Source organism: Meriones unguiculatus, assembly GCF_030254825.1.
Source record: "Meriones unguiculatus strain TT.TT164.6M chromosome X unlocalized genomic scaffold, Bangor_MerUng_6.1 ChrX_unordered_Scaffold_30, whole genome shotgun sequence".
Classification (NCBI taxonomy): domain Eukaryota; kingdom Metazoa; phylum Chordata; class Mammalia; order Rodentia; family Muridae; genus Meriones; species Meriones unguiculatus.
The window spans coordinates 959,040-986,804 of NW_026843706.1; the positions used below are offsets into that span (position 1 = coordinate 959,040).

Genomic DNA, 27,765 nt, shown 5'->3' on the forward strand with positions numbered 1-27,765 from the left:
GAGTTTGATCCCTGGGACCTGCATGGAAAGCAGAAAGAAATTACTGGACTCCCATAAATTATCCTCTGTCCTCCACACGTATGCTATGGCATGTGCATATATGCATACACACACAGTAAATAAATAAACAAGTGAATATATAAATAAATAAATTCATTTATTTGGGATGCTTTTCATAATAGAGCCTTGTTCAGATCTCTATTTTACCCCAAGCTTCTGCTGACCAAATCTCTTGGCCACAGATAACCCCTGAGCCCACTTTTGTCCATAGAAGGAAGAAACCGAGTCTTGCCCAGGTGAATTTCTAGCAATGACCACAAAAATATGAATATGCTGGAGCTGCTCCGCCAGAAGCTGACCTCTGAAGGTGCAGCTAAAACCCAAACCAGCTTGTCATGGGTAGGAGTTTAGCTCTCAGAATCCTGGTAAGTCTACCCTTATGGCGGCCTGTATATGCTTCTGTGAGAAGATGCTGTGTTTGGTGAGGGTAAAAGTCAAGGAGTTGCTGGGCAGTAGAACAGAAGAAAACCCATTGTAGTGCTCACAGTTCCTTTTATTCCTCTTTCAAGATCAATTCCTGGACACCTTGATCCCTGAGCACATCATGCAGCCTCTTGGCTGCTTGATGGCATCCAGGGTTCTTATGCTGACTCTGGGCTCAAAAATGCAATTCATTTTTGAGTACACCTGAGGCCGCATACTATCACCCATTGCCATAACTACATAATTACCTACAAGATCTTTTATGAATGTATTCTATGCAAATACAGGTAAGAGCTTTGTGAGACTTTGTCCAATTACTTTGTCATTTTAACCTTCAGTAGTTGTTTGGTTTTCTTTATTTTTTATTTTATTTTATGATTTTGTGGTGTGGTATATCAAACTGAGGGCTTCATGTGTGCCAGGCAAACACTGCATTGCACCCTGCCTGAGCAATATCGCCAGCCTTCCTTTTGCTGATTTTTACCATTGAAAGAGGGTCCCAGCAAGTTTCCCTCCTAGTCTTGAGCTGGATGTATAGCTCGGGCAGGCCTTGAAGCCTTCAATTTGTGATCTTCTTGCCTCAGCATCCCAAGTGGCAGGACCAAGTAGGTCTGTCATAAGTCAATGGACTGCCTGAACTGAGGACTGAATCACACTGTTTCTGTGTCCTCTTTCTCTATTATTCTCTATTATTTGCAAATAGTTGCAAAAGTTGTATACTTGTTCGTTTTCAAGGACCTCTTCTAGAATGTGTTCCTCATCCTATTTTTTGGGCAGTAACGAAGACTTTTGCTTCATGAAAGGAGTGGTGGTGAAAACAGATGGTCATTTTAGAAATAGCTTGTGTTGGTAGAAGCTGTTAATCGAGGGTGTATCTTCCCAATGGCTGCTGAAATATTACTGTATCATGTCCATAGTAGCTTTATTCATAATAGCCAACCCTAGAAACAACCCAGAAGCCCCTCATTTGAGGAATGGATACAGAAATCATAGTACATTTACACAATGGAATACTACTCAGTAATTAAAAGCAAGAAAATCGTGAAATTGGCAGGCAAATGGTGGGAACTAGAAAAGATCATACTGAGTGAGTTATTCTAGAAGCAGAAAGACACACGTGGTTTATATTCACTTATAAGTGGTACTAGACATAATATAGGATAATCATACTAAAATCTGTACACCTAAAGAAGGTAAGCAAAAGGAGGACCTTGGGTAAGATGGAAAATATATTCTTTAGAGAAAAGAACATATAAAGCCACAGAATCATTGTAAAAACACCTAAGTTTTTCATGAGCATTAAATTTTCTTAATCTTTTCTCTCTCTCCTTTCCCTTTACCTACCATTTTCTCCCTCCTTAAATCCAAAGTATGTACTCATTCTTAAGAACTCACTCATATTTTTCCCTTTGGCTTACCCTGATATTCTTCTCTGTCTCCTAGTCCAGGCATAGTTTTGCCAAGTGAAGAGCCCTGAGGGGGAGAGGAACTCCTTACCTACTGGTGGCACTGAATCCCTCCCCAGAGCTGCTCTGTCCTGAGGTTCAAAGCTGCTCTCTTCCCAAGCACTGCATTTTCCTGTAGAGTCCTGTCCTTGCACAACTTGTGTCCTGAACCCTGACTAGAGCTGGTGAAGAAATGACAGAAACACAGACACAGATAAACTGGGATGGTACAGTCGGGAGAGGCCAAATCACTCCAGAAGCTCAGCATGTTTACTACATATACTGAATAAGAAAGCAGGTTTTAGGGTGCACGGCTGTACAAGGAGGTATGTCTATTTAAATTCAGTATGCAAAGTCTCTAGAGGAGCAGACATCAGGTTATAAACACCCAGGAGGAGAAAACTATGGAGGACATTTTCCACACACCCATTCCCAACATTCACACTCAATTCCCCAGGGAAGGCCTTGCCATCACTCTGAGCCTCATTTCAGGGGCAAAGTGGGGCTTTACCAGTTTTCTATGAGTCTGAGACTACAGTCCTTGACATGGCTGTGCCCGTGTTGACAACACACATTCACTCAGGGTTTCATAGTCTCCTTATATCTCCACCTTTCTTATTTTTGGATGTTCAACCTGAGGCTTCACACTTAGTCCAGGGGTGGTTCGCTGCAATGGTGACACTAAATTATAATGATGATGATAAGAAGGAAGAGCATGACAGCTGCTGTGCCCAACACAAACAGTAGGATATTTCAACAGGATTGAAGCTGCGAAGTCACCAAAGAATGCTCTTGCAACAAGAGCAGAGGAATCAATCTGATCACAAGCCTTTTGCTTTTCTAGGATGTGCTGACAATCCTGAGTCACAGCCACTTTATTATTGTGGGGCCAAGCACCCAGGAGGCAGGTCCTAAAGAATCCCCAATTATATTTGCTCTTATTACAGGAGTTGTTGTCACACACGTGTGTGACATATTAAAACCTGCCTAAACTACAGGGCTAAAACCTGCCCCCAACAGTTGGATGGGACCCACTGGGACTCTGGACGGTTAGATAAAAGCCCCTCTGCAAACAGAGAAAATCACTAGTACACACAGTCGTCAAAGGATGTGACCAAGTCACTGAAAAGCATAAGCCCAGGAACTTCTCCTCTGACTGGCATGGATACAATTACCAGAAATATCAGTAACAGAGCCACTGGGTCATATGAACCAGGCTGTTAAAAACAAAACAAAACAAACAAAAAACTGGGTAACATTTAAGCCACTGAGATTTTTCCCTGTGGAGAGCCAGGGTTTGGTTGCCATTGCGGTGGCTTCCGCCCTTCTAAACTGGTAAACAAGTCCTAGAGCACATGACCGTTATGACTGTTATGACCATTGGGCAACCATCGTCACGAGCCCAGCCCAGGGCGTCATATGGGGTGATGGGTGAGCAGCCAATCAGGGGATGATACGTCATCTCACACCACTCTGGTGTGAGCAGGGCTTATATAAACAGCGCCACTTCGGGGCTCGGGGTCTTCCTCCTATCATCGTTTGACTGCAATAAAGCTTGCTGCAGAAGGATCCTGTTGTCCACACGCGTTCTTGCTGGCGAGACGGCCACGCGCCTCTCAACATTTGGTGCCGAAACCCGGGACGCCGGGAGCCTGCCATCGCCGGTGCCGAGGAGACCCCCCCCCCCCCCGTTCTCGGGGAGGATTCACAACTGCAGCAGCGAGATAAGTTCTGAGAGGCATGTTTGGTCTTGATTTATCTCATCTTTCACTTCAGCTAGCAGAAGCCTTTATTGCTTTCTCTGTTGTGACCGTTGCCCTCGTCCTCTTTCTTTTGGTTTCGTACAAGCTTAAGGGTGACCTTTAAAGGAAAGAGATTAACAGGAAGCTAAGAGTAGGCACTAAGGTAGTGTTAGAGGAGATACAAGACAGCATGTCAGAAACAGAACGTGACAAAAGATTAGGGGCCCCAATGGATAGAAATAAAGACGTCTCTAAGAAAAAAGGCCCTTCTGTGGATGTTAAAGCCGCAGGAGCGAGAGATAAGGGAAAGAACACCCTGGGAGAGAAACATGATAAGGAGAAGAAAAAAAATCTAAAAAGGAGCCTCTCTATCCGACAAAAAAAACTAGAGGCTTTAGAAATTGGCAGGAGGAGTTAAGTCCCTCCAAGCGGTCAGAGGAAGAAGCAGCCTGCTATGAGGAAGAACGATACCACCCAGATGAGCGGCCATTACTGTTGTATCAGAAGCAAAGTAGTATGAGGAACAGGAAGGGCACACTTTCTCAGTCGGGCACTCCCGTTGTCTCTAGTGCTCCTCTACCCTACACCGGGAGGCACTGTCCTGATTCCTTCTTTTCAACAAAAAATAGACCTAAAATTTTTCAGACTTTTCCAGTATTTGAAGATGTGGAGGGAGGCTGTGTCCACATACCTGTAGATTACCCTCTAGTCAAGGAACTGGCAGAGTCAGTTAATAAGTACGGGGTGGATGATAATTTTACAATTATGCAGCTTGAGAGGCTAGGTTCTACAGCAATGACCCCAAATGATTGGCAGACTGTAGTGAAAGCTGCCCTCCCTAATATGGGAGTGTATTTAGAATGGAAAGCCTTATGGCATGATGCCTGTCAATCCCAAGCTAGGGCTAATGCCAATGCAGAAGACAATCAATGACGCTGGACATTTGAGCTACTAACAGGACAAGGTCCACATGTTCAGCAACAGACAGATTATGATTGGGGAGCGTACAGCCAAATATCTGCTGCTGCAATTAAAGCATGGAAGGCCCTTTCAAAGAAGAGCGGGACCGAGAGCCATTTAACAAAAATTATCCAGGGTCCTCAGGAGTCATTCCCAGAATTTGTGGCCAGAATGACAGACGCAGCAGGAAGAATATTTGGAGACCCAGAAAGGGTCCGACCAATGATAGAGCAACTGGTGTATGAGAATGCTTCACCAGAATGCAAGGCAGTCATTACCCCCAGAAAGAGCAAAGGAATGACAGATTGGATAAAAGTTTGCCGAGGACTCGGAGGCCCGCTTACCAATGCCGGCCTGGCAGCAGCCATATTACAAAACAATAACCACCCAAGTTCTGGAAACAATAAAGTTTGTTTTAATTGTGGCAAAATGGGTCATTTAAAAAGAGACTGTCGTATGTCTGCGCAAAAGAAAGTTCCTGGACTTTGCCCTAAGTGTAGAAAAGGCAATCACTGGGCTAATGAATGCCGCTCAGTCAGAGATATTCAGGGAGAACTTATACAGCATGGCACCCCCTCTGAGGAGAGAGATAAAAATGTTCCAAAAAACGGACTTCAGGGCCCCAGATCTCAGGGCCCCAAAAGATATGGGACACAGGCAGACAATGGGAGGGTTTATCCAGCTGTAGAGCAACAAGAGGATCAGCAGGGTTGGACCTCCGTTCCACCTCCCAATTCTTATTAATTCCACACATGGGGGTGCAACCTGTCCCAGTGGAGTTTGAAGGCCCCCTGCCTGAAGGAAGTGTTGGTCTTATTTTGGGTCGCTCCTCTCTCACTCTAAAAGGACTTATGGTCCATCCTGGAGTATTAGATCAAGATTTTATGGGACAGCTCCAGGTGCTTTGTTCCTGCCCTCAAGGCGTATTTTCTATTTCTCCTGGAGATAGGATTGCTCAATTAGTCCTCCTCCCAAGCCTTCACGATTGCTTTCCATTTACCAAAACATCAAGGGGTGCAAGAGGGCTTGGTTCCACAGGAACAGATTTTGCTCATTTGGTAGTTGATCTTAAAACTAGACCTACTCTACAATTACAGATAGAAGGGAAAAGTTTTACTGGTATTTTGGACACAGGGGCTGATAAAAGCATTATCTCTTCCACCTGGTGGCCTAAGGCGTGGCCTGTTACACAATCATCCCACTCCTTACAAGGGTTGGGATATGAGGCCAGCCCTGCGATTAGTACACGTTCTTTGATGTGGCAGGCACCAGAAGGTCAAACAGGAAGCTTCATACCATATGTTCTTCCACTCCCTGTCAATCTCTGGGGAAGAGATATTTTGCAGGATTTAAGATTAGCATTGACCAATGAGTATTCGCAACAAGCGGTTGATATAATGAAAAGGATGGGTTATAAGGAAGGAAAAGGCCTTGGTAAACAGGAACAATGGAGATTACACCTGATTTCACAGGAAAGTAATACAGGGAAACAAGGCTTGGGTTTTTATTAGCTGCCATTGAGGGTTCCATGACCATATCTTGGCTCACAGAGGAGGCCGTATGGGTTCCTCAGTGGCCCCTTTCCTCTGAAAAGCTGGAAGCCTCTACAAGGCTGGTTAAAGAAGAGGTACAGATTGGTCATTTGGAACCATCTACTTCCCCCTGGAACACACCTATTTTTGTTATTAAAAAGAAGTCTGGAAAATGGAGACTTCTTCATGATTTAAGGGCCATTAATGCACAGATGCGGCTCTTTGGCTCTGTTCAGCAAGGCCTACCTTTATTTTCTGCTTTGCCTAAACAATGGAGAGTCATAATTATAGATATCAAGGATTGCTTCTTCTCCGTTCCTCTGTGCCCACGAGACAGACAGAGATTTGCCTTTACCCTACCTGCTGTTAATCACCATGAGCCAGACAAAAGATATCAATGGAGAGTTTTACCTCAAGGCATGGCTAATAGCCCCACCATGTGTCAATTGTATGTGCAGATGGCTCTTGAACCAGTTAGACAGCAATTTCCTTCCTTGTTGCTGATTCATTATATGGATGATATTCTCTTGTGCCATGAGGAGTTAGCCATTTTGCAAGATGCATATCCTTTGTTGCAAAAAACCCTGCAGCAATGGGGATTGCATATTGCCACTGAAAAGGTCCAGATTTCTGAGGTAGGTTCCTTTTTGGGAACGATCATTTACCCGGACAAAATAGTTCCTCAAAAAATAGAAATTCGCAGGGACCATTTGCATACCTTAAATGATTTTCAAAAATTATTAGGTGATATAAATTGGCTTAGGCCATTTTTAAAGATTCCTTCTGCTGAATTAATACCCCTATTTGAAATTTTGGAAGGGGATGCTCATATTTCTTCACCCAGAGCCTTAACACCGCTGCAAGCCGCGCCCTGCAAGTGGTAGAAAACGCTTTACAAGATGCCCAATTAAAACGTGTAGATAAAACTAAGACCTTTGACCTGTGTGTCATTAAAACTATACATTTACCAACTGCTGTATTATGGCAAGATGGACCCTTATTGTGGGTTCATCCCAATGCTTCTCCTGCAAAAATTATTGAATGTTATTCAGATGCAGTTGCTAAACTTGCACTATGAGGGTTAAAAGCCGCCATTACACACTTTGGGAAGGAGCCAAAGTTCTTAAAAGTGCCTTATACAGCTCATGAGGTTCAGGTATTGACTGCTACCTCTGATACTTGGGCAGTGCTAGTTACCTCCTTTAGTGGCTTGATTGATAATCATTACCCTCGACACCCTGTTTTGCAATTTGCTTTATCTCAAGAGGTAGTCTTCCCGCATGTAACGTCCCAGAAACCACTTCGGGATGGACTGGTAGTTTATACAGATGGGTCAAAAACAGGAGTAGGAGCTTATGTGGTTAATAATAAAGTTGTTCCTAAGCAATATCATGAGACTGCGCCTCAAATTGTGGAATGTTTAGTAGTGTTAGAAGTTTTGACAAAATTTCCAGGTCCTTTAAATATTGTTTCTGATTCTAGTTATGTGGTAAATGCAACCAAAATTTTAGAGGCTGCTGGATTGATCAAGGCATCTAGCAAGCTTGCAAAAATTTTTCAAAAAATTCAGTTTGCCTTAATTATCAGAAAATCCCCTGTTTTTATTACACATATTAGGGCTCACTCAAGTCTACCGGGACCCATGTCCCATGGAAATGACCTGGCAGATCGAGCCACAAAGACGATTGCATTTGCCCTCTTCTCAAATTTGGAATTGGCTAAAGAGTTTCATAAGAAATTTCATGTGACAGCTGAAACACTGCGTCATCGATTTGATTTGATATAACTAGAAAAGAAGCTAGAGATATTGTAACCCAATGTCAAAATTGTTGTCAGTTCTTACCTATGCCTCATGTTGGGATTAATCCCAGAGGAATCCGTCCGCTACAAGTGTGGCAGATGGATGTTACTCACATTTCATCTTTTGGTAAACTTCAATATTTACATGTTTCCGTTGATACTTGCTCTGGAGTTATGTTTGCTTCTCCCCTGACTGGAGAAAAGGCAGCCCATGTTATTCAACATTGCCTGGAGGCATGGAGTGCCTGGGGAAAGCCCAAAATTCTAAAAACTGACAATGGGCCAGCCTATACTTCTCAGAAATTTGGACAGTTTTGTCATCAAATGGGAGTGACCCACTTAACGGGTCTCCCATATAACCCTCAGGGACAGGGTATTATTGAACGTGCTCATCGCACTCTAAAATCCTACTTAATAAAACAAAAAGGGGGAGTCGAGGAGGCTCTGCCCTCAGTGCCACGAGTGACTGTTTCCTTGGCACTCTTTACTCTCAATTTTTAAAATTTGGACAGTCAGGGCCATTCGGCGGCTGATTGCCACTGCTTAGGGCCTGATAGGCCTAAGGAAATGATCAAATGGATGGATGTCTTGACTGGTCAATGGAAAGGCCCAGATCCTATCTTAATAAGATCCAGGGGAGCTGTCTGTGTTTTCCCACAGGAAGAAAACAATCCATTCTGGGTACCGGAGCGCCTCACGCGAAAGCTTGCGGCAGCTGAAGATAATCTTTCAACGAATATACTTGCAACTAATTCCAGTTCTTGCTTGGATCCTTCTAAATCTGGTTCCTAGTATTGTGGGGGTACAACGTTGGGCCATTTTGTCTGCTTTCCCAAAGCCTATGCCGGTCAGACATAATTCATTGGTTTTTCCTAAATTTTTCTCGTCCAATACAAATCAGACGGTTTTTCCGCCTAGTCCTGTCTGTGTTTATTCCCCCTTTTTACTTGTTTTGTCCAATAATTCTTTTAGAAATTGTACCAATGAGACATGCTGGATGTTGTAATGTTGGAATGCCAGGCGTTACGCTCGTGCCCTGGTTGTTAGAGTCCCGCAGTGGATCCCAATCCCTGTGGAGACTCCATCCACCCTCTCCCTGTTTAGACAGAAGAGAGATTTTGGCATCACCGCAGCCGTTGTTACTGCCATCGCTGACTGCAGTCGGCTTGGCAATGGCAAATTCAGTCCAAACAAGCACAACAGTAAATCAATTGTCGGCAGGTGTGGCTGAAGCCATAAACCTTCATGCATCTGCTAGCACACAATTAAAAGGTGGATTGATGGTTCTTAACCAGCGTCTGGATCTTATGGAAGAAAGAATAGATATTTTATCTCAATTGGCTCAATTAGGGTGTGAAAGAAAAATAGGAGCACTCTGTATTACCAGTGTACAATATGAAAATCTTACCTGAGCTGCTAATTTGTCCAGGAAATTGTCCCTATATCTTGCAGGAAATTGGTCAGAAGGATTTGAAGAAACGAAGAGCTAAGGGCGGCAGTGGCGACCATTAATTCTACTCGAGTGGATTTATCGCTCACAGATGGCTTATTATCCTGGGTTTCTTCCGCCTTTTCTTATTTTAAGGAATGGGTGGGCGTTGGGATGTTTGGCGCTGCCCTGTGCTGTGGTTTAATATTTGTCCTCTGGTTGTTCTGCAAACTCAAAACCCAACAAAAATGTGACAAGGTGGTGATCGTACAGGCACTAGCCGCTCTGGAGCAAGGCACCTCCCCTGATATTTGGTTATCCATGCTGAAAAATTAATGTTTGACAAGGTTGCCTCTGTCTTTGCAGGCACATGCCACAATCTGTATTTACAGCCCTTGCACTCCCTGGGGATCTGTTTCCCATTGCACGGGGATGGGTGTAAATCACAATTTTTCTCTTGCCAAAAGATCTGGAAAGTCAGTGACGGAAGAGTGCAAATAAGTCTTCACCGACCTAAGACAGGACAGCCTCACAGTGAGGAGGTTGCTCCAATGACGGGCAACGGCTGAAGCATTGCCTTCCACCAGGCTCAGACGTTGGCTTTATGGCATAATGCTGTATTGACAGTAGGAAGCTTACTGTTCAAACAAATAAAAAAGGGGGAGATGTGGAGAGCCGGGGTTTGGTTCCCATGGCGCTGGCTTCCGCCCTTCTAAACTGGTAAACAAATCCAAGAGCGCATGACCGTTATGACCATTATGACCACTGGGCAACCGTCGTCACGAGCCCAGCCCAGGGCGTCATATGGGGTGATGGGTGAGCAGCCAATCAGGGGATGATACGTCATCTCACACCACTCTGGTATGAGCAGAGCTTATATAAACAGTGCCACTTCGGGGCTCGGGGTCTTCCTCCTATCATCGTTTGACTGCAATAAAGCTTGCTGCAGAAGGATCCTGTTGTCCGCATGCGTTCTTACTGGCAAGACGACCATGCAGCTCGCAACATTTCCCCTATGGCTACATGCCTCTTTGCTATTGGCCACCTTCTCTCCTTCAGTATACTGCCACCTTCCTGGTGCTGAGGCATCAGGCTAGGGACAACAATCTTCTTGCGGTGGGGGTTGCTATCACCCTCTCCCCCACACTGAGCTTTCAGCTCTGGCCTCCACCCCCTGCATGCTGGTCAATTTCAACCAAATATAACACTTTGAAAGCAGGTAAACCAAAAGCAAACATGGGAACATGCTTGAATCCCTCAGCTATGTATCCACTCCTCAGATTTTCTCTCCTTTGTCATTTATTTCCAGGAGTCAAATTCATCGTCCCTTCCCTGGAAAGTAAGGGTAGGCCTCCTAAGAACCAATGAAGCTGAAATGCCATCAACCCACTTTCAGATTTTCTTGAATTCTCCCCAGTATCTACCTATGTCTAGGTTCTCTTTGTTCCCCAAATCTCTGAGTGCTCACATACAGCACATCTCTGAATTCTGCTAATCCAAAGGCTTTTACACCTGACAAACTGAAATGTGTGCTCTCTATCTTTTTTACTTTATCTTGATCTCATTCTTATGTTGCTGTTTCCTCCTTTCCCTTTATTATTCTCTCAGGAGTGATCCCTTGTTTGACTAATCCAATTCACCTGTAGTCAGTGTCCACTGTCCTTGTTCAGGGTCTGCTTTGCCATGTTCTGCACAGCTCTAGGGTCTAATTTAACTGGGGCATTGAGGGAATGAAGAAACCCCAGACATACATAGAAAATCTAGGACAAGGTAGTCTGGGCTCATAGAGAAACCACAGCAGCAATGAACCCAGTATGTTTATTATTTAAGGTAGAACAGAGAATCAGGGCCACCATATACATCTGAACAAGGAGGAAAGGTTATTGTATACAGATAAACAAGGAGGCGGGGTCTAGAGTATATAGCCAGGTCAAGGGAACTGGCTTAGCTGACCTTCATAGCTAGTCTCACTAGGGGTTCAGTTTTCAGGTGATGAACATCCAGAAGGAGAAAGCTATGGTGGACATATCCTATACATATTGTAGAGAGCCAACAGAGACTACAGGAAGGCTTTGACATGCTCATGGATCTGAGATATTAGTCACTGATATGGCTGTGTCCAGGTCAACAACATAAAATTGCCCAGGACTTCACATGCTCCCGATATTAAATAGACTAATGTTTTAGTTTCTATGTTAAACTGGCTATATTTGGAGCCATTGGTGTTCCAGAAGCTCAGGCACCAAATGGAGACCACAGGGTCACAGAAGGGTAGACTTAGGGAACGGGCAAAGAGCTCACAAGACTTCCTGGAGAGAGAATGAGAGAGAGAGAGAGAGTTGGGAGGACAGTGAGAAGAGAACACAGGGCCTTACATGTATCAGGTAAATGCTCTAACAGCCCAGTTGTTGGTATTCTGTTTTCTTTTATTGTGGTGGTTTTTTATGGCAGTCTCATTAAGACGTTCAAGCTGAGCTCAAATGCAGAGATTCCCCAGCCTTAGGCTTCCAAGTATTGGAGCTGGAGGCACAAGCCCCTGTGCTTGGCTTTTTGCCATTTTTAGTTTTGATTTTTGATTTTTGAGACAGACTTCCACTAAGGAGTCCTGTCTGGCCTGAAACTAGACTAATAGACCAAGCTGGCCTCAAATTCATTAGAGTTCCTCTTGCCTCTTCCTCCCAATTGCTGAAATTAAAGGCTGTACCATCATGCCTCACCCTTGGTTTTTTTGAGAAAACGTCTCATATAGCTCAAGCTGGACTCAAATTCACAATAGTAGTCAAGGATGTTCCTCAACTCCTGAATGCTGCCATTCTTATTCTTGACTAAAATTGTGAAGTAGGACAAAGAATAAAATCAGAAGTGCAGTGGAGGCAAGTACGTTCCCAATGCTGTGACTATCCATTATCAGAAGGTTCTCACCTTGAGAAACTAAAATTCTGCATTCATCCAATACTAATTCTTTACACTGGACACAAAGGCTCATGCTTTTGATCCCAACACCAGGAAGAGGTTGGAGCAGGATAATTGTCAATGCATTTGAGAACAACCGTTGTTACACAGAGACTTCCAGCTTTTGCTGCTGAGTAAGAGCCTGTCTCAAAATGAATAAATAAATAAATAAATAAATAAATAAATAGATAAATAGATAGATAAATAAATACAATTGTCATGTTTGTTAGTGCTACATACTTGTAATTTTAGGAGGAAGATGAGGAATTCTCTGCCAGCCTTGGTTCTATGCTGAGTTCTTGTCAAACCTGAATCACATGAGACCTATAAACAAACAAACAAACAAGGAAAAACAGGAGCTGAGCTGAGGCTATGGTTCAGTTGATAGGATGATTGCATAGCATGAGCAAATCCTGGGTTTGATTCGTAGCGCCCCATAAGATAGACATGGTGCTGCATGCCTGTAAGAGCACCACTTGGCAGGTGGATGCAGGAAGGTCAGAAAGGAGTTCAAGGACAATCTCACTTGTTCAGTGAGTCAAAGGCTAGCCCTTGGACATGTCCTTTCTCAAAAACTAACAGAATATTGTTACAATCTTTCCCACTTCCGGCCTCTGTCAACTACCATTTCACTTTCTGTCTATGAAGTTGACTGTTCTGGGTATTTTCCTCTGTAGTGCTGAAGATCATGTTAGTGTGTCCAACACTAAAGGCTGTTGTTCTACCAATGAATGTCAGGTTCTTCTTCCATGTGGAAATTGGACATTTCCGTCTGACTTATTTTACTTAGCATCATGTCCTTCAGTCTCTTTCATGCTGCAGAACATATCAAATGTTCCATTCATTTTAAGGCTTAATAGTGTTCTTATTTATATGCAATTTGTGTGTGTTTGTATTTTCAGAGTATGCTAGGGGCAATGAATGGCTTTACCAATGAGCTACAATCCCAGAGATATTTTCCGTTTTGTCTATGAATTTACTCATTTGTGGCCATTTAGGCTGCTTCCATATGCTGGCTGCTGCTTCTATCTTTGGCTATCACAAATACTCCTGGGACTAGGCTGATAGCTTGGTGGTTAGCAGGATTTACTGCTCTTCTGGAAGACTAGAATTTGGTTTCCAGGGTCCACATTTCACACCTTACAATTGCTCCAGGTACACGGAATTCAAAAACACAAAGTACACATTCATATAAACATACATGAATAAAAATAAAAACAAAATCTTTTTTTTTAATAAAAGGAATTCTGGGGCTAAGGGTATAGCTTAGTGGTATAGGACATGCTTAGCACATATGAAGCCCTAGGTTCCACCCTCAGCACTAGCCAGGTGTGGCAGTACATGCTGTAATCCCAGCACTTGTGATGCTGTGGCAAGTGCTGTGAATGTGAGGCCAGCCTAGGACACAGGGCAACACTCTGTCTGCAAACAACAGCCAGAGGTAGAGAGCTGCTCACCTGTGAAGAGCTCCTCCAGAGTACCCAAACTCATTTCCCAGAACCCAGACCAGGGGGCTCTCAATTGCCTGTAGCTCTACCTACAGAGGATGTGATGTCCTCTCCTGGACTCCTCACACATAAGAAATACAACAAAAAACAGGTATGGTTTCATGTAGCTTTTAATTCCAGCAGGTGAGTTAAAGACCAGCAAGTTCTGTGTAGTGATCCCCTGGATAGCCAGGAGTACATACAAAGACCCTGTCTCAAAAAACAGAACAATACAACCACAACAACAGCAACACACAGTTGAAGCATGGTGGCTCACATGTGTAATTCCAGCACTCAGTGGGCTGAGGCAAAATTTTAACTTAAGGTCAGCCTGTCTCAGAAGGAACACCTGCCCCCAAATCCTAACTACTTAAAAAAATAAATGATAATATTTAGGCAGTGAATTTATTTAACCTGATCTGAACAGAATGAAATAGCCAGACTTGGGGGTGCACGCATTTAATCACAGCACTCAGGGGAACAGAGGCAGTCGGGTCTCTGTGAGTTTGAGGCCAGCCTGATCTACAACTGGAGTTCAGGGCATCCAAGGCTTCATAGAGAATCCTTGTCTCAAACAAACAAACAAACAAACAAATCAACCCCCAAACCAGAATGATATATGAAAAAGTTCCATGGTTCCATGTGCTTGGCATGGTGGTACCTGTGTTTAATCCCAGAATTCAGGAGGTAGAGGCAGGATGATCATAATTTCAAGGCTAGCCTCAGCTGTGTATTGAATTGAGCTATGTATTGCTTAGTGGGCTTCATGAAACTTTAAAAAGAAAGTGTTTCTACACATACCCAGGCTGTTAGTTGGGCAGACAGTACTTGTAGCAAACTGTTGACTGTCCACCTTGGTCTTGGCTTGCTCTTCTTTATCATTAGAAGTGACTTTCTGTTGCAGACGGTAGCTCTCCAGCATTTGAAAAGAGGCAAGAAGTCCTAAATTCAATCCCCGGTATAGGCACAAAATCAACCAACCAACCAACCAACCAACCAACCAACCAACCAACCAACCCAAAACAAACATCCCAAAACAGAAATCCAAACCAAACTAGCTGATCAACCAAACAACTAAACAATAAGACCCCAGTCTTTCTTCCACAGTGGAGGGTGTAAATCCCAGGTCCCAGGTTTTCACTTTGCCAGGCTTTATTGTGTGTAAGAGGAGCCATGTGTAGTACCCGAGTTCTGGAAAATGAGACTGGAGGAGAAATGAGATTGAAGGAGTCATAGAAAGGGTTCCAGGTTTCAAAAAGAGAAATGAAGCTGAGGATGGCTTAGCTAGCAGGAAGACCTGAGCCCAATTTCCAGAGTCCACATGAAAACGCCAGGCATGGTGGCACATGCTTGTTATACCTGTGCTAGGTGAGTGGAGTAGGCAGTTTCCTGGGGATCACTGACCAGCTAGTTATCCTTCCAGGTGGTGAGCTCCAGGTAGGACTGAAAGACCTTGCCTGTCATGGCAAGCAAAAACAATACAAGCAGCTCTGGAGGAGCCTTACCTGAGGCTGACCTCTCCTCCACATGCAGTTACAGATGCTACAAACACATATGTACACAAACATATGCACACATACACGCAAGCATTAGCATGCATGCAAGCACCCATTCATTCTTTAAAGAAGTCATAGAATATCATGATTTCTTGGATGTATTTATATTATGAGTATGATTGTTTTTTAAGAATGAATTTCATTTTATATGTGTGAGTGCTTTGCTCACATGTATGTCTGTGCACCATATGCACACCTGGTACCCATGGAGGTCAGACGAGGGCATCAGATCCTCTTTTCCTGGAGTTATAGATTGTTGTGAGCCACCATGTGGGTGCTCAGAACTGAACCTGTGCCCTGTGCAAGAGTAACAAGTGCTCTTAATCACTGAGCCTTGTCTCCATCTGTTTCCTCCGCCAATACAAATATTTTTAAAGTTAGACTGGAGCCAGCTATGGTGCAACATGCCTGTAATCAATCATAACAGAGGGAGGAGGATCACAAGGTCTAGGTCAGCCTGTGCTGCATACTTTAACAGCCAACCTGGGTTATCTATGAGTCCTGTCTCAGAACAGCAATAACCTAAATAAATAAATAAATAAATAAATAAATAAATGCTAATATTGCTTTTTTCTGATGTTGTATCTGTTTTAATTATCTGGAGGGCCCAGATCATTGTAGGTGGTGCTATCCCTGGACTGGTAGTCCTGGATTGTATAACAATGTAGGCTAAGCTGAGCATGGTGGTACACACCTTTAGTTCCAGTGAAGAGATTAAGTTAGCCTGGGTATAACTCCGTTTTGAAATAAAGAGCCATCTTGACTGGCAGCTGAACTCAGGCACCAGGAAATATCACAGAATATGCACTTGGCAGAAAACACAGTTAGCTGTCCTAGCAACCGCCTCCAGGAAATAGTACAGAATAGATAATTCATAGAAAATAGATATAATTTCCCCTGGCAGCAATCAATGAGAATCGGTTGGGAATCATCTGGGAAAATTCTCCCCAATGTTTCAGATATAGTTTAGAAGAAAAGCAATTGTAATCATATGCTTTAGGCAATTGTGATTATGTGCCTCAGAGAAGGTCACCTCGCCTCTCTAACTTTTACCTGATCCTGTAATGTCAAGGCATGCCCCTCCTGCCCCATTTGCTGTCATGGAAACCCACTGCTCACAGGCTTTCTCTTTAAAAACACTGCTCAATCAGGGCTCAAAGTTCCAATTCAGTGAGACTTGGGTCCTGAGTTCTATTGCTGTCATAATAAAGCTCTCTTGCTACTGTATCGAGTTGTCTCCTGGTTGTCTCTGAGGGTCTCGTGATCCTGACTTACACTTGGGGGCTCTTCCAGGATTCCTCAGCACCCCTAGGAACCCCTAACAGGATAGCTTAATCCTGCCGGTAAATGTCTTCTGTGTTGTCCATCTGCTTTAAGTGTTTGTTTCTGTTCATTGTTCTGAAAAGCCTCAAGGTGTCTGTATGAGTGGCAAGATGTGACTAGAATGGGCACATTTTGGGGTCACAGCCACTGAGGTCAAAAAGACTTTTTTGGCCTCATCAGTTTTCCCCTCCAGAACTTCTTTGGCAGGGAAGGTGGAATCAGGATCAGTTTTTTTCCTCTCCGGAACTTCTGGTACAGGGAAGCCAGAGTGGAGTCTGGAACCTTCCAGACTCTCTGGAGCCTACCAGAAGGTAGGAATCTCTTTTAGCCTTTCTGGAACTTCTTTGGCAGAGAAGTCTGGAAAAAGCCAGGTTTTTGGTTTCACTTTGTTTCTCTGTGTAATTAATTGTCTATTGCTTGGTTTTGTGCCAGAAGCTACTGCTTCAGTTCTGTTATTAATTTTTTGTGGTTTTGTGTCTACCTGAGAGTGCTTGATTCTACTTTTGTTCAAAGCCACAGCTATTTTCATTTCTGTAATTTCAGTTTTGTCCCTAGATAATAGCCCAGGTACAGGCTGCAATTTATTGTCTTTAGTTTCGCTTTTGCCTGAGATAGCTGGTTCCATCTCTGTTTGATTTACTGTTTGTTGAAATTGTCCGTTTCATTTCTTTGGTTTCTTTTTGACGAAAAGTCTGCCTGAATATATGGGACAGACCACTTTCAAGTCCCTTGACTTGGTTCTGGCTCATTTTAGCGAAATTAAGTATAAAGCTCACAGTCTTTCTGTTGATGTGAGGAAAAGAACAATGATGACTTTTTGTAGGTCGGAATGGCCCACCTTCAATGTTGCTTGCCCCCCAGAAGGAACGTTCCATTTTCTCACCTTCCTTGCGATGGGAAATACTCTTTCAAAAAGCATGTGGGCACCCAGACCAAGTGCCTTATATTGTAGTTTGGAAGGATGTAGTGATTCATCCACCTCCATGGATCAAGTCCTTTCTGACCCCCACTAACAAACTACTTCCACAGGCTCTCCGAATCCAGAGGCCACTGCCCTGGCTCCCTCACCCCAACCCTTGACTCTGTTTTACAGGATGGGACTCCCATGGAAATAATTTTTCTACCTTCTCCTCCTCCCACTCCTCAGCCAGCTCAGGCTCTATTATCCAGGTTGGAACAAACATCTGGCCCAGTGCCAAGGATCCAGAGCCTCCAGGCAGCTTCTTTTTCTGGGAGACCAGAGGCAGATTCTAAGGTGCTTCCCTCCCGGGCCATGGGGCCCTCCAGATGCTAATGGAAATCAACCTCATCATTACTGGCCTTTTATAACTGGAGAACTCAGAATGCCAAGTTCTCTAAAAATTCTAAGGATTTGATTGATCTCTTTGAAAATGTTCTTTTTACCCACCAGCCCACCTGAGATGATTGCCAGAAGCTTTTACAGGTCTTGTTTACCACAGAGGAGCACGGACATATTATTTCAGAGGCAAGCATGTAAAAATGTCCCAGACACTACAAGAGTTCCAACTACAGATCAAGCCCATAATGATAACTTTCCCTATAAGAGGCCTGATTGGGTTTGCAACATGGCTTCAGGTAAGGAGTAATTCCTAGAGTACCATCAGGCTCTGTTGGCAGATCTCAAGGTGGCCACAACACAGCCCACTAATTTGACCAAGGTGTATGATCTCAGACAGGAAACAGATGAAAGTCCAGCTGCCTTCCTTGAAAGAACAGGTAGAGTTGCTTTGGCTTTCATTGACAAGTGTGCTCCAGACATTAAAAAAAAATACAGAGACAGGAAACAATAGAACAGATGACATTGCAGGATTTAATAAACACTTTAAACCAGGACCAGCATTTGTGTTGAAGGTAAGTCAGAACGAAGCTAAGTTTATTGGGGCAGATTGAATATACAGGCCCCAAAGTTCAGGACAGATAGAAAACATAAATAAATCATTAACAAACACCTTAACTAAACTGACCGTGGAGACTGGCACTGACTGGGTGATGCTCCTCCCCTTTGCCCTTTATAGGGTTAGGAATTCCCCTTACCATCTAGGGTTAATTCCCTTTGAGATTACATATGGGATGCCAGCCCCTATAGTACCCAACCTTAAGACTACTGCTGAAGTGGATAAACCAGTTTTGAGAAATGTTTAAGGCTTCTGTGCAAGCAGACAGCTCTTAGAGGGACAGCAGCAGCTTCTCAGGTAAAAAAAAAAAAAGATGCAAGCCTCTGTGTGCCACACCAACTCCAGTGTCGTCTGTGTAGCATGACAGTGGTTGTCCTGCTAGACGGGAGATAAATCTTCCTCGGGAATAAGCTCCCTGGAGGTCCCTGGCAAAATGCTCGCCCCTGGCCACCTAAGCCAAAAAGACGTGCCCCGAGATTCCTATGCTTCCTCGGTTTCAGGGTTGGATTAATGAGCTTTTTGTTGTCTCTCTATGATTTTTGAATAGCACAATTAACTATTCGAGGAAACATACTTCTGATAGATTTTTAAAAGCTTTAGCAAGAATAGAGTGGAAGAAAAATAAAATTTTAGGAGAAGTAATAAATCAGATTCAATATCAGGAATTGCTTGTGGAAAATCCAAACATTGTAGGTAATAAAAGCATAAGAGCTTTACACAGGTGTTTATGATGAGGCAAAAAGAAGATAGGTAAACATAGGAGGTCAGAAGGTTGTATGATATACTATGAGTTTTATGGACAGGTTAGCTCAAGCTTCTTATCTCTAAGGAGGGTTTTAAATCCTTAGGAAGACAAACGGGAGGAATTCCCCACGATGCTTATCTCTAAGGAGGATTGTAAATCTTTAGCCAACTTGGCTCGGAGGGCCATAACAGTCCCTGGCTTTTCCCTCACCAATTAGTAGCAATAAAACGGCATAAATAGCCACAAGTTTGAAGTTTTATGTCCCTTGTTTGCTTTGATTAAAAGCTTTTAGGCCAAGATTTTTAGTAGACACTGCTTTATATCAGGTTGCCCTTTCAGTTAAAATGTAAACTTTGTAACTGTTCTGGGAGATATGCCAACTTTAAGGTGTTCCTTTATGTAATCACTATAAAAGTTTGGTTTGACTTCAGTAAATCGCAGCAGATTCAAAGCCTTCTTGGTGGCGTGTCTGTCTGTCATCGCCAAACCCGTACCTTCCTGAATATCTAAATCCCTAATTCTCCTTTTTTTGATATTGCAAAAACAGGTTTAAAAAAATACAATGAAGGCTATAAAACATTTTAAAGTTTATCAGGCATTTTAGACACTGACCTTGGGCATTCTAACAGGGAACTTGGAACAGTTTCTCAATCCTCTGGGGGGAGGACAAAAGACATTGGTATTCCTGATGTTTCTTCAATACAAAATGCTTTTTATGTTCTTTATTGCAGCTCCATGTTAGCCCAGGAATTCATTGTTATTTATTATGAAAATATATGGCTGGTTGCCAGCTCCTATGCAAATGATTTAATGATGTTTCTTCTGGCCGATAGGTTTGAAATGGCCAGAATTCTTCATCTCCACTAAGGTTGCCAGTTGTGTTTATTTCTCCACTTAGTGCTAAACAAAACTTTTGTCCTTTTTGCTTTTTTGCTGTTCAGTTTCAATGCAATATGATAGGATGAACAAGATTTGCTACCCCTTCTATATATGGCATCTGATTTAAAGTTTTGCTTTGATTTTAGTTCAGGAATATATTTGAAGTTATGCTAATAATTGCAATTAGTTATAAGAATAAATTTTGTTTAGTCTTTTGTTTATGTTTTTAAAGTTAACTCTAAGATGGGTAATTATAAAGTTTGCCTACATAGATTTATTTGAGATAAATATGGTTCTAAAACATTTATTTAAGGGATATGGCAGAATTAGAGAGTATGACATTCTGCTTCATAGGATGCAATTTAAAATAGATAATTAAAAGAGAGATGAAGAATGAATCAGATATGCCGGTCCTCAAGCTTGTCAGAGATCTGATGACTATGGCATTTTAACATGTGTAAGCTTATTATGACAGAGAGTCCCAAAATCCTGGCAGTGGCTCCCCCAAGGTCTCCAAGAAAATTTGGGCACAATGCAACTCTGGATTATGGTATGCTAACCACTGGGAGAAACTGCATCAAATGGCCCACTGCTAGGGCCCAGCCTAAACTCTGGACAAAACTGTGGACACCTGGAGAGTCAATGTTTTTCATTGCTAAGGGCAAGGTGAGGCTATTCTCTCATTTCTTTCTCCACAGAAACAGTCTCTATCTTCTGGGCCTGGTCACTGGACAGCGTTGCTCATGCTGGTGTGAGACCACAGGAGCCAAGAACAGCTGCCTAGAGTGATGGACTGACTAGTTGTCACTGTCATTTTGATTGGTACATGGATTGGAACATGTTTATCCTTCTCAGGTCTCTGATTACATTGATGGCTAAGATAAGCTAATGATAGCCTTGAAGCTAAAGAGCAGATAATTAGATCCATTGTTAGTTCATTTTTTTAATTTATTAGTTTCTTAAAACTACCAGGTACTAGGTCTTTTATTTAAAAAAGGCAAGAAGTGTTGCCTTGCCTACAGGCTTCATGATAATTACCTATGTCTTATGGTGAATAGCTGGATAGAAAGCAAATGGAGTATATGTAGGGTCTGAGGATATAGAAGTTTAGGTTTTGGGAATCTAAAGAATGCTGGCTGTTTCAGGGTTGATAAATGCAAGAAAGATTGGAGGGTCTAAGTAGATGTTTTAAGGTATATAAATGTGAATTGTAATGACACAGAAAAATGATTTGAGGCATATTAAAAATGGAGATATTTTATATTTATCCTCCCCCCCCCACTATTGTTCTGCTTATGTTGCTATAAGATTCTAGAAGCTCAGAGTTTTGCCTTTTGCAAACTAAAAATTTATATGTTTCAGGAAATCAAAAAGTCATGAGACCTGAATCTGACATAGTTCAAACTGACCTCAGATGAGCTTTTCCCTGATCTTGGGATTCCTTAGTTTTCCCATTTACTAGACAAATTTTAATTTCTGTTTCTAGTATGAATTTATCTCAAAAGATTTTCACCTGGTTGACACTGCAAGCTAAGATTTGAACTTGCTGGAAGCTGACATGATTGCTCCCTGCCTCTTCAGGTAGATCACCTAACCAGAAACTTCTGAGAACTGCCCTATTGCCCAGCCTTTGGCTGGCATTTCAGCCATCCTAGCCCTTGATGCCAACAGTCCTAATGTTAGGGATGAAGAAGTTTCAGAAGATGAGACCCTCAGCCCCAAATCCCACCTAACAGGCTGAAATGCTAACTCAATGGGAGCTCCCTGACATTAGCTATTATCTTGGGGACCTGCTTAGCTGGAGTAGAAACAAGTATTACAATCCAGGATGTGCAAGGCCAGAATTATAGCAGCTCAAATGCAGAATCTTTTGCTTTAGGTCATTTTTGGATCATACTTGCTTAACAATTGTTAGGATATATTACGCGAAGACTAGGGACTATACAGTTGATGGTAATGAGAACCCAGCACCACCAGTTTGAGGCTAACCATGGACACTATGAGCCCAAGATTGGCCTCTTCATTACAAGAAAAGGGGGGAATGAAGAGTTTAAGTTAGCCTAGGTATAATCCATTTTGAAATAAAGAGCCATCTTGACTGGCAGCTGAACTCAGGTACCAGGAAATATCGCAAATATGTACTTTGCAGAAAACACAGTTAACTCTCCTAGCAACCGCCTACAGGAAATATCACAGAATAAATACTGTATAGAAAATAGAGACAATCTCACCTGGCAGCAAGCATTGAGAATCTTTTGGGAATCAGCTAGGAAAATTCTTTCCAATATTTAAGATATAGTTTAAAAGAAAAGCAATTGTGATCATATGCCTTCAGCAATTGGGATTATATGCCTCAGAGAAGGTCACCTCACCTCTCTTTTACCTGATCGTGTAATGTCAAGGCATGCCCCCCCCCGGACCCGCTTGCTGTCATGGAAACATGTGCCCCCCTGCTTGCTTCCATGGAAAACCCCTGCTCACAGATTTTACCCTTAAAACTCCTGCTCATTCAGGGCTCCCTCCTCTTCGATAGCCTTCCTCCCAACATCCAAGCCCCACTGGGTAGCCTCTACTACTTGATTTTCCTATTCCCCATTCTGCCTTCCTAGAGAAACACTGCTTAGAACACAGGTCCAGGCACATCACATTCCAGGTCAAAATTCTCCAGTATTTTCCAATGTCCTCTGGGGACAGGGCCCCTCTTTCCAAACGTGTTATTGTTTGTTCATAAATGGGTAAGTGGGCTCACCCAGGTGCCTCTGAGCCTGCTGTTCCCTTCTGCTCTATCCCTAACTGCTAGGACTACCTTCCTTGCAGAAACTGGCCTTGGACCCCCAGTGCAGTCGTAGTTGTTTGTCTTTGGCCTTTTCTAGGATGGCATGTTCCAGGATAAGATGGAAATTGGCATATGGCTCTGTAAGTTTCTTTAGGGTGCCTCGACTTCCATTTAATGTCACTTGAAACTTAAGGCTGGTACCCCCACCCTCTAGAGTCTGTGTGAAGCTGTGACTCACAAAGTGAAAGAGCCCTGTGACTCAGCTTGCTGCACATCATCCATCCCCCAAACGACCATTTCAGTTAAAAAATGACATGAAAATGTTCAGTCCTGCCAGACAGGATCCTGTCCACCCACAATCCCAGCAATCTAGAAACAGAAACAAGAGGCCAACGAGTTTGAGGCCAGCCTGGGCTACACAGCAAGAGCTTGTATTAAAAATAAAGGAAGTCGCTAACTTAGGAACTGAACTCATACAGATTAAATCTTCCTTACTCCCTTGCCAATGGAAATTTAAACTAATCTCACGATTAATCACCCACAGGGCACTGTCTACTCTTCATGGAGTCTTTTAACCCTATCCCTACTAGGCTTCTCCGGGATAGCAAAGCACAGAGGCAGGCAAGCACAGGACACAGATTAGCCTGGGACCCTATTTAGTTTTGATTATGTATGTCACCACCCTTTTGTACGGATGTATCTGGCATCTGCTCCACAGACTCCCCTCCACAGTGCAGCTAGCAACACTGAAACCCCTTAGCACCCACCTGCATCTCCCAATCACACTCTGACCTCTGAACAATAATGCAGATTTTTTTTCCACTCCTAGTTAGAATGAGACTTAGACAGTTTCAGGTTACTCCTGAAGTAGTCAGGCACAGGGCTAGAAGGCCTGATCTGTCCTGAACTGGTTTAGGGTTCATAATAAGTATGCCAAACACACAATGACCTTCAAATGAAATTTTAGGGGACTATCCTATTTACCACGTTATATTTATACACAAGTGGGCAGGCATATGATTGAAACAAGACACATTGTGGGAAAGGACATGCAGGAAAAATGAATATATGGTGTAATCCATCAATCAAAATGGAGAGCCACCCAAAACATTCCCCTTAGCAACCAGATCCTTCTCTTAAACTCCCTAAGAGGAGGTGCCAAATAATAATTGGGGCTGCTGAATACTCTCAGCCATATGGGCCAGTTAATCTTGACAGTGCATTTCTCTCTAATAAAGTGATCTGCTTCTTTTGCATATGTGTGGGAGCCTTATTTTCAGTTGTTTGGGTAGGAGGCCTAGAACCAGGGAACACCTAGTTCCTAGACCCTGAGCACTGGTAACAGCATCATATTCCTTCTGTGACAATGTCAACTAAATATTAAAAGCTTGGATCTGGGCTCAAATTTCAACTCCAGAACTTAGGGAGTTCTGGACATTGTGATATTTGGCCACTTATGCTCTCCATCATGTTTCCAAGGTATGCAATGAGGGTTATAAGAAACCTTCTAACTGTTCCTTTCTATTTCAGTAAAGTCTATTTTGACTGTCATTCAGCCTCCTACACCTTTAATTGACTCCAGGGCAGTGCCTCTACTACATTTTCAAGATTTTCTATGTGGCAACTCTCTTTTCTGAGCTTTGTTCTACAGCCAGTTCATTCTTTCCTTTTCTGTCCACCAAATTGACCCTGTCTGTGTTTGACTTCTAGCCCCACAAGCCATCTTCCTTACCTCAGACCATTTTGTCTCCACTCCTCTTTGCCAAGCCAGGACCCATGGCCAGCTTCATCAAGATGCACTTGCTCACCTAGCATTCCTACATGCCTTTCTTTGAGTGTTCTCCACACCCGGATAGCCCGTTTCTTGCTGTCTTGGCTTATGAATTTGTGGGAGGAAATTTATTTTCTCCTATAGCATCTCTTTTATCATCAGAAAAGCTCCCTACCTCTCTTAAGCCTTCTCTTGCCATGGCTGAGGAGTCATCATTTCCCTCACCATTAGTCCCAGCCATCCCAGCTCCCCCCCGACCCCCAGTGCCTGCTCTAGGCTTGCTTCAGAAACCATCATCTATCTTTAGTCTCAGGCAGTTTCTCCACCATCTTCTTCCCCTTGGGCACTGAACACACTTCAGAGCTCCTTCATTTTTAAACCACCCTCTCAGCTCTCCACTCCAGACAACATTCTATGGCGACTCATCTCTCTTTTAACTTCAAAGCCTAGGCTCCACAGCTTCTTGACCTACTTACTGCCTGCTCACTTCCTTTTTTCTTTTTGAGGTTTTGAAAAAGGGTTTATTTGCTATGTAGTTGAGATTGGCCCTGTTCTTCAAAAAGCTCTGTGCTTCAAATGATTCTCTTGCCTCCACCTCCTGAGTGCTGGGTTTAAGACATATGTCAACATGATACCTGTCCTGCTCATTTATTTTTCTATTAAACTTTTTGAGGCCAGCAAATTTGCTCACAAAGTTAAAGCAACCTGCCTCCAAGCCTGACCACCCAATCACATCCACTCCTTCCTTTACTGTTCGTTCCCCACCCCACTCGTGTTCTTTTTCTATTCTTTTCTCTATCTCTACCTTTTCCCCTTGTATATTTACATTCTTTACCTCTTTCCTTCAACATGTGAGAGAAAACAAGCCCGAGGCCCTGAAAATCTTCCTGCCTCAGCCTCCATGTGTGCAGATTCCAGGTGTGAGCCACTATGCCCAATATATTTTTCTGTTCTTTTTAGATATTGAATCCACTGACTCAAGCATGCCAGGAGAAAGCTCTACCAACTGTGTTCATCCCCACTCCACGATGTATGTTGCTTGGATTTGAGTGTCCCCAATGGCAGGATGACAAAGGTATTTCATGTACTTACTGATCAGTTGTTTGTCCTCATTTGGAGACTGTCAGTTGTCTTCCGCTGCCCATGTTGTTTGTATTGTTTACTGTTTCCTTTAGGTTTTGTTGTTGTTGTTGTTCTCTACTAATATTTATAGTACTGGGGATGACCCTAGGCCATTAAATCTTCCAGGTAAAATGATCTACCATGGTGCTGTATCCCCAGCCTTTTTTTACTTTCGATTTTAGGACATGGACTTAAATCTTGACTAAAGGGACTAGGCAGCCTTCGAGACTTCTTCCCCCTATTTAACTGGGATTACAGGCTTGTGCCATCGGAAGTAGTATTTACTTGGAAAGGGGCAGGGAAGAGATGAGAGAGAGAAGGAGGGCTTGGGAGGGAATGAGGGAGCGAGATACACTTGGAATACAGAGTTAATAAAATGTAACTAATTAAAAAAATAAATATAAATATAAATATAAACTGCCTTCCAAGCAAATCTCTGAAAAATAGTTTTTCTCCATTCAGTAGGTTGTTTCTTCACTTTGTTGTTTCTTTTGCTGTGCAGAAGTGTTTCAATGATCACATAGATCAGGCTGACTCAAACTCACTAGATAGTTGAGGCTGGCCTTGAACTGATCCTTCTGCCTCCACTCTCAAGTGCTAGGATTATAGATGTGTGTCATCACACTGGGCTCTATAACACACACACACACACACACACTTTTTGAAATAGGACCTATCTGCCTCTTGTGTTCCTCACAGACCTCCAATATGCGATGTAGCAAAGAATGACCTTGAACTTCTGATCCTCCTCTTCTACTTCCCAATTGCCAGGTAACAAGTATAAGCCAATATGCCTGCTTTGTGTGGTGCTGGGGATTTAACTGTCTACCTGCATTCTAGGCAAACACTACCCACCGAGCTACGTTGCCAGCTGGTCTGCAGTATATTTAAGTCAGGTGTTATGACACCTTCTGTGTTGTTAATTTAGCTCAGGATTGCTTTGGCTACACTTGATCTTTTATTTTCATATTAGTTATCCTGAATTTATATGCAAAGCATAAACATGTGCTTACTTGCTCACTGACACACAGCTACTACATGGTAGCATCAGGTTCTGTTATAGAAGTACAGACACGAGCTACATAAGAGTGTTGTGGTCAACAGTGGACCTCCTGTATGACACTGTTCCCATTAGATTACAAAGCCTAATGATCCTGGGAGTGTTCACTTTGATGACTGCACAAAGCCCAAGTTGCCTAATGACACATGCCTCAGAGTGGATCCTGGTCATGGGGCAATTCATGACTGTACCAGAAAATACAGTCACAATAATAAATATGCTGCTGCACAATTCTGAAGAGAAAAAAGAAAATAGATTTGCAGACACAAAGTAATCACAGCTATGTAAAAGAAAACCCAAAAGTTCAAGGAGTCTGAAAATTCACAGGGGAACTTCTACAGTAAAACATGATTGCCTGTGAATTCTGGGGCCCAGCAGGTTTAGTGGCTCTGAATCTTTCTGGGATACAGGGCCTATATTAGTTTGCTGAGATGCAATGATGAAGTGCCACAAGCCTGGTGACTTACAAAATGGAAATCAAGAGGACTATGACAGCTATCACAGCAGGGAAGGCCATAAGGGCTTCTGCTAGCTGAAATGAAAAATGAGATAAATCAAGATCGAACATGTCTTTCAGGACAAACCTCAATGTTGCAGTTCTGAATCCCTCCCCGCGAACGGGGGCTCTCCTTGGTACCGGTGGTGGCAGGCTCTCTGCTTTCCGGGTTTCGGCACCAGATGTTGGGAGCTGCGTGATCGTCTTGCTAGCACGAATACACGCAGACACAAGGATCCTTCTGCAACAAGCCTTTATTACAGTTAAGCGATGAAAGGAGGAGAGAGAGAA

The 27,765-nt window shown here is 43.0% G+C and overlaps 1 long non-coding RNA gene across 3 annotated transcripts; it reads right to left on the reverse strand.

Annotated features, from left to right (window-relative positions):
• Positions 1–701: 701 nt before the first annotated feature.
• Positions 702–27,765, reverse strand: LOC132651468 (uncharacterized). Of its 3 annotated transcripts, none has more exons than XR_009589114.1 (5): positions 27,563–27,765; positions 12,584–12,667; positions 12,314–12,485; positions 8,006–8,155; positions 702–3,788 (listed from the first exon to the last, which is right to left on the reverse strand). It is a non-coding gene; the product is annotated as an uncharacterized LOC132651468 (long non-coding RNA). The 3 variants fall into 3 exon arrangements; XR_009589115.1 differs by lacking the exon at positions 27,563–27,765 and adding an exon at positions 14,632–14,846; XR_009589116.1 differs by lacking the exons at positions 702–3,788; positions 8,006–8,155; positions 27,563–27,765 and adding exons at positions 11,283–11,700; positions 14,632–14,846.